The sequence below is a fragment of the Aquarana catesbeiana genome, linkage group LG01 (genome assembly GCF_042186555.1).
Source record: "Aquarana catesbeiana isolate 2022-GZ linkage group LG01, ASM4218655v1, whole genome shotgun sequence".
NCBI lineage: Eukaryota > Metazoa > Chordata > Amphibia > Anura > Ranidae > Aquarana > Aquarana catesbeiana.
In genome coordinates, this window is record NC_133324.1 from 457,704,928 (window position 1) to 457,714,827 (window position 9,900).

Consider the following 9,900-nt stretch of genomic DNA (forward strand, 5'->3'; position numbering starts at 1 on the left):
CGCTGTCGCTCTTCTCATTAGACAGGTGAGATTTCAGATCCCCAGACAACGCTTGTTATGGAAAAACGCATTGGGAGGGGCCTCACACATGACGTCGTTACGCAAGTCGAGCTGACCGCTTGGACCTGCTGGCTGTTTGTAACACATGCTGCTTTATTCCTTGGAGATTGTAAGTGTAACTTTATTGTTTTATTAACCACTTCAGCCCTGAAAGATTTGGCTGCTGAATGACCAGGCCATTTTTTGCGATTCGGCACTGCGTCGCTTTAACTGACAATTGCGCGATCGTGCGACACTGCACCCAAACAAAATTGGCGTCCTTTTTTTCTCACAAATAGAGCTTTCTTTTGGTGGTATTTGATCATCTCTGCGGTTTTTATTTTTTGCGCTATAAACAAAAAAAGCGACAATTTTGAAAAAAGCACAATATTTTGTACTTTTTGCTATAATAAATATCCCCATTTTTTTTTTTTAAAAAAAGCTAATTTTTTCTCAGTTTAGGCCGATATGATTATTGATTGGTTTGCGCAAAAGTTATAGCGTCTACAAAATAGGGGATAGATTTATAGCATTTTTATTATTATTATTATTATTTTTTTACTAGTAATGGGAGCGATCTGCGATTTTTATCTGGAGTGCGACATTATGACAGACACATCGGACACTTTTGACACATTTTTGGGACCATTGGCATTTATACAGTGATCAGTGTTATAAAAATGCACTGATTACTGTAAAAATGTCACTGGCAGGGAAGGGGTTAACCCTAGGGGGTGATCAAGGGGTTAACTGTGTTCCCTCAAGTGTGTTTCTAACTATAGGGGGAGGGGACTGACCTAGAGGAAATGACAGATCGTGGTTCCTAGCTATTAGGAACTCACGATCTGTCACTCCTCACAGAACAGAACAGAGATTTGTGTGTTTACACACACGTCCCTATTCTGCCTCTCGTGCCCACGATCGCTCGTGGCCGGCAGTAATCGTGGCCACGAGCATCGGCAACCCACTGAGTGCAGCGGGCACGCGCCTGCTATCCTGCCTAAAGGAGCCAACGTACAGCTATGATGGCTCCCGGGATCGTGCCGACCTGCCGCAGTATAATGATGGTGGCTGCTCGGCAAGCGGTTAAAATCAATTAGTGAAATACTACACTATGTGGATCTCCCTCTGATCTCTCTGTTTAATACCCTCCATGAAGTTTATTTCAACTTCGGAGTTTGAGAAGTTTATGTATTCCAGATCATGCTCTATGTGGCTGCTATTCAGCAAGGCATTCAGTGATCTCCTTGTGGGATCAGAGCGGCTGGTAAGGAGCTCATTTAACCATTTGTGGTGATTCCTTTCGGGAGCACTTTTCATGGTGGTGCACATTATCATAATTTTTTCACCGCAAGAGGGAAGAAATGCTGATGTTTTGAAACTGAGCACTTTTTGCACTTTATAACATATTTGGACTATAATTTTTTGCACAACTTTGCACAATTTTTGCTTATGATATATGGACTTGATTTATATGGATTTGTTAATATAAGATTAGTTTAATTTATGTTTAAGGCACTTTACAGTGTGTCTTATGATATGTATTAATTTGTATAAGGACAGCACACTTTGGAATATTGTTTTATTGTGGTTTATTACACATCCTACCCGGATTGGTGGTTTGGATGCAGCAGTCCTACTAATTAATTTTAAAACATATTTTTGCCACTTGTTTTTTCACTAATGGTGATCTAGATATTTTTTAACAAGCGCACAAATATTGTTTGGGTTTAAAAAACATGGAAATCTTGATTGGGATTATAATATAAACCAAAACCAACAGTTATGAATAATTTCCTTGATGGATAAAACAATTGGCTTAAATGATTTAAACTCTCAATCATGTACAAAAATCTACTTCAAACTAGAAATCAGTTGCATGTAAGACCCAAGTTAACTTGTAAGATTTTACTTTTATCACCCTTTCTCTACCTTTTTACCCTTATGCCCTGTACACACGATCGGATTTTCCGACAACAAATGTTCGATGGAACTAGATGTGTACCTCAAAATGGGATTTTAAGGGCAATGCAGAAATTGGCAGTGTTGAATTATAGTTAAAAAGAAGTTTATTGATACAAAAACGAATAGGATATACATGAACATACACATTGATCTAGTTAAGAATAATTATAAAAACATCAGATATATGGAAACATATGATGCATCCTACTGCTAGTTACAAGTACCACCCCCGATAGGTGTGATGGCGTCCTGATAGCAGATTTCCAACGCGTTTCAACTTATTGTAGGGATAAAGTCTTCCTCAGGGAGGGACTGCATCACATTCTAAAATTTTAAGTAACAGCATGATTATTGGTATATACTTAAATATTTGTTTGTTACCTATATCTACAGAAATCGCATTACAACAGAAAAGTATTATATGCGACTTACATTTGCGACTACAGAAATCGCATTACAACTGAAAAGTATTATATGCGACTTACATTTGCGACTACAGAAAATCGCATTACAACAGAAAAGTATTATATGCGACTTACATTTGCGACTACAGAAATCGCATTACAACAGAAAAGTATTATATGCGACTTACATTTGCATTTAACTGTGAAAAATCGCTTTCCCAGTGCTGGCAGGGGTCCTAACACGTGATTGTCAATGCTGCTCAAATATCCTCTACGGGATGGCCTGGTATATTGTGAAGAAACCAGTATTTGGCAGTCGTGATAATTAAACAACTGAAAAACATGAAGGTATAAGGGAAATGCTAAGAAATTGAACATCAAAGAGGTCAAAGAATGGAAATAATGGTGATTCGTAGGGGAAATAAGGTTCCCCAGGGCCATCATAGAGTAAAAGAGATCAAATACCTTAAATTGATTGTGTCAGGTGTATTGTTCCAAGTGGCAGGGAGCTCCGGTCCTGGAGTACCTCTCTGTAACAAAGCCAGTTGTGGAATGCTGCCTGTGGCCATCCCTGGCGTCCTAATATATGGGGTCTCAGGTATTGATCTATTATTTGGCTGATCCCCTCTGTGATGGAACCATTCCCGGAAATGATAGGTCTCCCTGGTGGGTCATTTAGTTTTTTATGCACTTTGGGTAGTGCATAAAAGGTGGGTTGACGTGGATGTCTAGTGCGTATAAAATCCCACGTGTCTTTATCTATTACCCCTTCATTGACAGATTCATCCACCAGGGAGAAGAATTCCTGGTTGAATTTGTCTACTGTGGAGGGAGAAATCTTTTTATAGCATTTGGTATCATTCAATATGTTAAAACACATTTTTTCGTATTTGGCATTGTCCATAAGGACGATGTTCCCTCCCTTGTCCGATGCTTTGATTGTAATTTCTGTGTTGTTTTTAAGGGAGTTTAATGCCTTTTGTTGTTCCCGATTTAGGTTGCTTTTTTTGTTGTATTTTTCCATCTTGTTGATTTCTTTAGTGATCTGTCCTACAAATAGAGCTATGGCTGGATTCTGATTCAGTGGTGGAAATCTGTGTGATTTCCTTTTGTATTTTTTGGTGGTTTGGACTCTGCTGGGTTCCTCATGTTCTTCTTCACTGCTTTCACTGTCAAGATCCCTCTCACAAAAATCCTCTATTGGGCCACTTTCTTGCAGTAATAGATTAAGATCTCTGAGAGCTCTAAAGTCTGCTGCTTTGAGATTAGGTTCCACTTCAGGTGTAGCCGTGGTTTTTTTAGTCGCATATAAGCTTTTGAGTAAAAGTTTTCTGGCGAACAGATTTATATCTTTGATGGTTTCACGTCACGGGGAGGAGAAAAGGAAGGAGGAGGTCCAAGCGTCTGCTACCTAGATAACAGGGAAGCTTGTGGACGCTTCCCCTCAATACATTGTACAAAGGTGCTTCCTCTAAACAGTGACAGCAGCCAATTGAAGTCACACCCCCTCCACTGCACCACCAATGAATGTGAGATTCTACCTAGAATAGGGCTACGCCCATCACTTAGCCACGCCCACACCCCATATATTAGGACGCCAGGGATGGCCACAGGCAGCATTCCACAACTGGCTTTGTTACAGAGAGGTACTCCAGGACCGGAGCTCCCTGCCACTTGGAACAATACACCTGACACAATCAATTTAAGGTATTTGATCTCTTTTACTCTATGATGGCCCTGGGGAACCTTATTTCCCCTACGAATCACCATTATTTCCATTCTTTGACCTCTTTGATGTTCAATTTCTTAGCATTTCCCTTATACCTTCATGTTTTTCAGTTGTTTAATTATCACGACTGCCAAATACTGGTTTCTTCACAATATACCAGGCCATCCCGTAGAGGATATTTGAGCAGCATTGACAATCACGTGTTAGGACCCCTGCCAGCACTGGGAAAGCGATTTTTCACAGTTAAATGCAAATGTAAGTCGCATATAATACTTTTCTGTTGTAATGCGATTTCTGTAGTCGCAAATGTAAGTCGCATATAATACTTTTCTGTTGTAATGCGATTTTCTGTAGTCGCAAATGTAAGTCGCATATAATACTTTTCTGTTGTAATGCGATTTCTGTAGTCGCAAATGTAAGTCGCATATAATACTTTTCTGTTGTAATGCGATTTCTGTAGATATAGGTAACAAACAAATATTTAAGTATATACCAATAATCATGCTGTTACTTAAAATTTTAGAATGTGATGCAGTCCCTCCCTGAGGAAGACTTTATCCCTACAATAAGTTGAAACGCGTTGGAAATCTGCTATCAGGACGCCATCACACCTATCGGGGGTGGTACTTGTAACTAGCAGTAGGATGCATCATATGTTTCCATATATCTGATGTTTTTATAATTATTCTTAACTAGATCAATGTGTATGTTCATGTATATCCTATTCGTTTTTGTATCAATAAACTTCTTTTTAACTATAATTCAACACTGCCAATTTCTGCATTGCCCTTAAAATCCCATTTTGAGGTACACATCTAGTTCTAAAAATTACAAGGGATGTTGGCAATGACACGGCCAACCCTCTGAGTCATACATTTATGTAAACAAATGTTCGATGGGAGCTTGTTGTCGGAAATTCTGACTGTGTGTAGGCTCCATCGGACATTTTCCGTTGGAATTTCCGACAAACAAAATTTGAGATCCGGATCTCAAATTTTCCAACAACAAAATCCGTTGTTGGAAATTCCGATCGTGTGTACACAATTCCGACGCACAAAATTCTATGCATGCTCAGAATCAAGCAGAAGAATCTCACTGGCTATTGAACTTCATTTTTCTCGGCTCATCATACGTGTTGTATGTCACCGCGTTCTTGACGTTCAGAATTTCTGACAAGATTTGTGTGACCGTGTGTATGCAAGACAAGTTTGAGCCAACATCCGTCGGAAAAAAAATCCACGTTTTTTTTTACGGAAAATCCTATCGTGTGTACAGGGCATAACTGTGCACATCCTGTGAATTTTGTTTTCAGAACTTACTATGAACATATGCGCTCTGCACCATTACAGTTCCACTACAATGACTGTAGCTGAAAGTGCTAGAACGTTGCACATTGGCACAGCTGCTATAGTCTAATGTAAACACACACTGGAAAGGACAGTATAGGAAGATGTACTGCAACATTTTTTGTGTAAACTTTGGAGTTATACACCCTCCAAGGCATTAAAAATAAGTATACCGTAGAAAATGTGGAAACAATATTACTTTTTAAAATCAAACTCTAGTTCTTTTCTCTCTATTGTTGTTTCAGATTATTCAAATTAATCGAAGAAAAACATACATAAATATTGTGCAGCATCAAGATTATACACTGCTCTGCATTACAGCCAGTTTTGATATAATTACATTCACATATTACACAAAAAATAACAACAAAAATAAAACAATGTGCATTGTCCATTAAGACTTTGATATTCTTCTGTTTCTGTTACATCAAACCATTGGACAGGTAGCTTGATGCCATTTAGTATTACAAAATAAAAGTTTTTAGTGGAGTATCATTGCCAGTGGCGGCTGATTTTAGTTTGGGAAGGATGGGAAGGCCCCGGATCCCGACATTCCTTTTTGACCCATCCCACTTCTCATAAGCCCCACCCCTTATAGAATCCACCCACTCCGTCCCCTGTATTCCATCCATAGTGTTGGGGGTATACAGCTCAGCATCACAGGACAGAGTATACAGCCCCAAAATCACAGGACGGGAGTATACAGCCCCAGCATCACAGGACAGAGTATACAGCTCAGCTTCACAGATCAGGGTATGTAGGTATCATCTGTCCTGTATACAGCTAGCCAGGTGCAGTCTGACAACTCATGGGACCCCCGGGCAATAGGAAATCATGGGGCCCCTGTGTCCCCTCCTACACTGAAGTCACACCCATACAAAGGGAAATAACTGGAACCAATCTTTTGTGGCTTTCACTGCAGCAGCTAGAGCAGGAGATGTCGGCTTTCAGCTCCTGCAGTGGGAGCCACAAATGATTGGTTCCAGTTTCTTCCCCACCTGCTGCACCGATCACCTGTTCTATCCACACACCATCCCCCTCTTGGAAGGAGGGGGGAGAACTGCAAGGGTCCCCCATGCCCCTGGGGCTGAAAAGAAAGAAGAGAACACTGCGTCGCCGTGGCGAGAAATGGGTGTGGCCAGATTGCAATAACAAATGGGAGGGGCTTATAGGCCATAGTTAAATAAAGCCCAGGCTCACATGTACTTGTAAATGTGCTTTGATTGCTGTGCCACAAGCAAGAGTCCCACAGACACATATAAATCTCAGCACAATCAGTAAAAAAATGTTTGTCTATACAGAACAATCTCTACAGAACGAGGACTGACTCTATATATGACAAGGACCATCTCTAAAGATCAAGGACTGCCTTTACATAACAATCTCTATGGAACAATGACCATTTCTATATAACAAGGACCATCTCTATATAACCTGGACCAGTTCTACAGAACAAGGACTGTCTATATAACAAAGATCATCTCTATATAACTGGGACCATCTCTGTATAACAAGGACTCTCTATATAACAAGGACCGTCTCTACAGAACAAGAACTATCCTTACCAAACAGGGATTAAACTATGTACTTGGTCTAACACTTCCAGTCTGAGGCGCGTGTGCACACTGTTGGCGACCCGCTCCTGCTGTGTTTGAATACAGCAGAAGCCAGTCAGCGGGATCGCTGATCATTCACGGGAAAGGCAGAATAGCAGTCTACTAGTAGGGGAGACAGAGATCCTCTATTTCTGCTAAGACAGAACACCGATCTCTGTCTTCTCACAGCCAAAGCACCCCCCATACAGAAAGTAAGCACCCGCAGGGAGCACATTTAACCCTTTGACTGCCCCTGATGTTCCCCCTTCACTGTAATAATGTCACTGGTCCCCAAAAAGTGTCACCTATTGTCAGATGTGTCCACTGCAATGTCGCAGTCCCGATATAAATTGCTGATCGCCGCCATTACTAATAAAAAATAAATAAAAAGTCCATAAATTTATCCCATAGTTTGTAGACACTATAACTTTTGTGCAAACCAATCAAGATACGCTTATTGGGATTTTTTTTAACAAATACATGTAGCAGAATACATATTGGCCTAAATTTATGAAATTAGATTTTTTCACATTTTTTATTGGATGTTTTATAGCAGAAAGTAAAAAATATAGTTTTTTGTTTTTTTTTTCAAAATAGTCTGTCTTTTTTTGTTTATAGCACAAAAAATAAAAACCGCAGAGGTGATCAAATACCACCGAAAGAAAGCTCTATTTGTGGGAAAAAAAGGACACCAATTTTATTTGGGTACAGCGTTGCACGACCACGCAATTGTCATTTAAAGTAACGCAGTGCTGTATTGCAAAAAATGGCCTGTACATTAAGAGGGTAAATCTTCCGAAGCTGAAGTGGTTAAACAGGGACCTGGATAATGCCATACACAGTAGTGGGTGAAGGAGAGGAACTGGTGTCCAGGTCAGGGACTGTCTCTCTATCTATCAGGGTCCCTGTGTTCTCCCATGTCTCAGTGTAGCACACACACAGGCATTAGACATGTACAAACACACATTGACAGGTGAACAACCCCCCTCCCCTCCTAAGGACTTGTTCATGGTCCCCTCACCTCCTTCCACAGCCAGGTATGATTTTCCAGCATGGCCACGCATTCCAAGCAGGCCGGTTAGGGAGAGGGGGGAAGTGGAGAAAGTGGGTGAGAAAGTAAGAAGCTACACACTGCACACAAATTTCTGTCTTCATTGTCTCACATCTCTCTATAGACAGTGCACTTGTTCCCCGATCCCTCACTCACAATCATATGTGTCCTCTATGGAGAGGGCAGAGGCTGGCCATTCCCCTCTTCCAGACACTCACTGTGTAATTGGGCCATCACTGCTGCTGGCTGCTCCAGGGGAATTCAGTCCCATGCTGGGAAAAGGTCAGGCGCCCAGAGTAGCGAAACCAAGGGAGGTGAATGAGTGAAAACACCAGCATGGTTTTTGCGAGATCCCGTAAATGGACCCCTTACTGACCCCAAGCCCTCGGTCAGTCCACAGCACAGTGAGCCAGGAAACTGTAAGTGACGATGCAGTGCCGCAAAAAGCACCACCCACAGTCCTCCAGTCCTCGCCAATAAAAATAAAGCACAGGAGGCAGAGACAAATCATTGTAGAGTGGGAGTGTTTGCGGGCACATCACTTGCGCCCCAAACATTCCCTAAAACGCGGGCAAATCAGTTTCCCAGGTGGATTTAGCTGATTGCAAGCTTCCCATAGACTGCAGTGTGTCCAGCGCCTGGACACTCTTAAAGTGACCCTTTTTTCAGTAAATAGTTGGGGGGAGGGGCGGTGCCCTGCGCCACCTATGGACTGATCTTTGCACAATTATACATAATCATATCTATATCAATTTAACTATCTCAACCTCTTGTTCAATCCTAACTATACAGATCTTGGAAACTTCTTACCTTCTAGGAACAGATCTGGATCCTCTTGTATTAGCGAGAAAAAATTTAAGAAATATTAGAGTTATATTCTAGAATATTACACTTCATTACAATTACAAAAAAAAGGACAATACAAAATAGACACATTATTCAGAAGCCTGTTCATCTCCAGTGTGTTATTCACCATTGCCTCATCTTATGGTGTTACTTGGTCACAAATATAACACGTTATGCTGAACTCTACTAGTCTACTGATTTGTGGAAAGGACTGCCATTATAGGAATGCGGTACAATTTTGTGTCACTTAGATTGTACTCTATACACCTTCCACCTTTTCCACACCTAGTAGGCTGGAATAGAGAGCTAAACATTTCAATTATTATAATAATCATGGCATCTTTTTTTGTTTTGTTTTTTATGAATTGAAAGGGTGTCAACCCCAATCAGCCATTTACATGTCTTTGTTTCAAATGATCCTATAATTTATAGAGTAAAAATGAACCATTTCAGCTAAAACTTTATTTTGCTAAATATTTAAAAGTTTTCTTTTGCCTTATAAAATCTCGCACATCAACCAAGTTTGAACATGTACATGTTTTATTACACATTTCACAGATGGTACTACTTATAGTCAAAAGATAAACATTTCCCTACTTCACAGTGTAATGGCCCGTACGGACGATCCGAATATCGTATGACAGATCGTACGACCTTTTTCACTTAATAGTCGCAAGTAGAAATTGAATAGGTAAATAAAGTTCTGAAAATTCTCATACAACAGAAAAAAATCAGAAGTGATGTCATGTGTTGTAATTAGGGATGAGCCGAACACCAGCCGGTTTGGTTCGCAACAGAACCTGCGAACGGACCGAAAATTTGCGCAAACTTTAGAACCCCATTGAAGTCTATGTGACTTGAACGTTAGAAATCAAAAGTGCCAATTTTAAAGGCTAATTTGCATGGTATTGTCCTAAAAAGGATT

General features: G+C 40.5%; 2 long non-coding RNA genes across 3 annotated transcripts; one reads left to right on the plus strand and one right to left on the minus strand.

Annotated features, from left to right (window-relative positions):
* Positions 1 to 2,090: 2,090 nt before the first annotated feature.
* LOC141147539 (uncharacterized) lies at positions 2,091 to 2,982 on the minus strand. Of its 2 annotated transcripts, XR_012245073.1 has the most exons (3): positions 2,874 to 2,966; positions 2,597 to 2,741; positions 2,091 to 2,328 (listed from the first exon to the last, which is right to left on the minus strand). It is a non-coding gene; the product is annotated as an uncharacterized lncRNA (long non-coding RNA). The 2 variants fall into 2 exon arrangements; XR_012245070.1 differs by having other exon boundaries at positions 2,597 to 2,982.
* Positions 2,983 to 3,963: 981 nt separating this feature from the next.
* On the plus strand, positions 3,964 to 4,992 carry LOC141147634 (uncharacterized). The gene is made up of 3 exons (XR_012245095.1): positions 3,964 to 4,115; positions 4,248 to 4,392; positions 4,661 to 4,992. It is a non-coding gene; the product is annotated as an uncharacterized lncRNA (long non-coding RNA).
* The last annotated feature ends 4,908 nt before the right edge of the window (positions 4,993 to 9,900 follow it).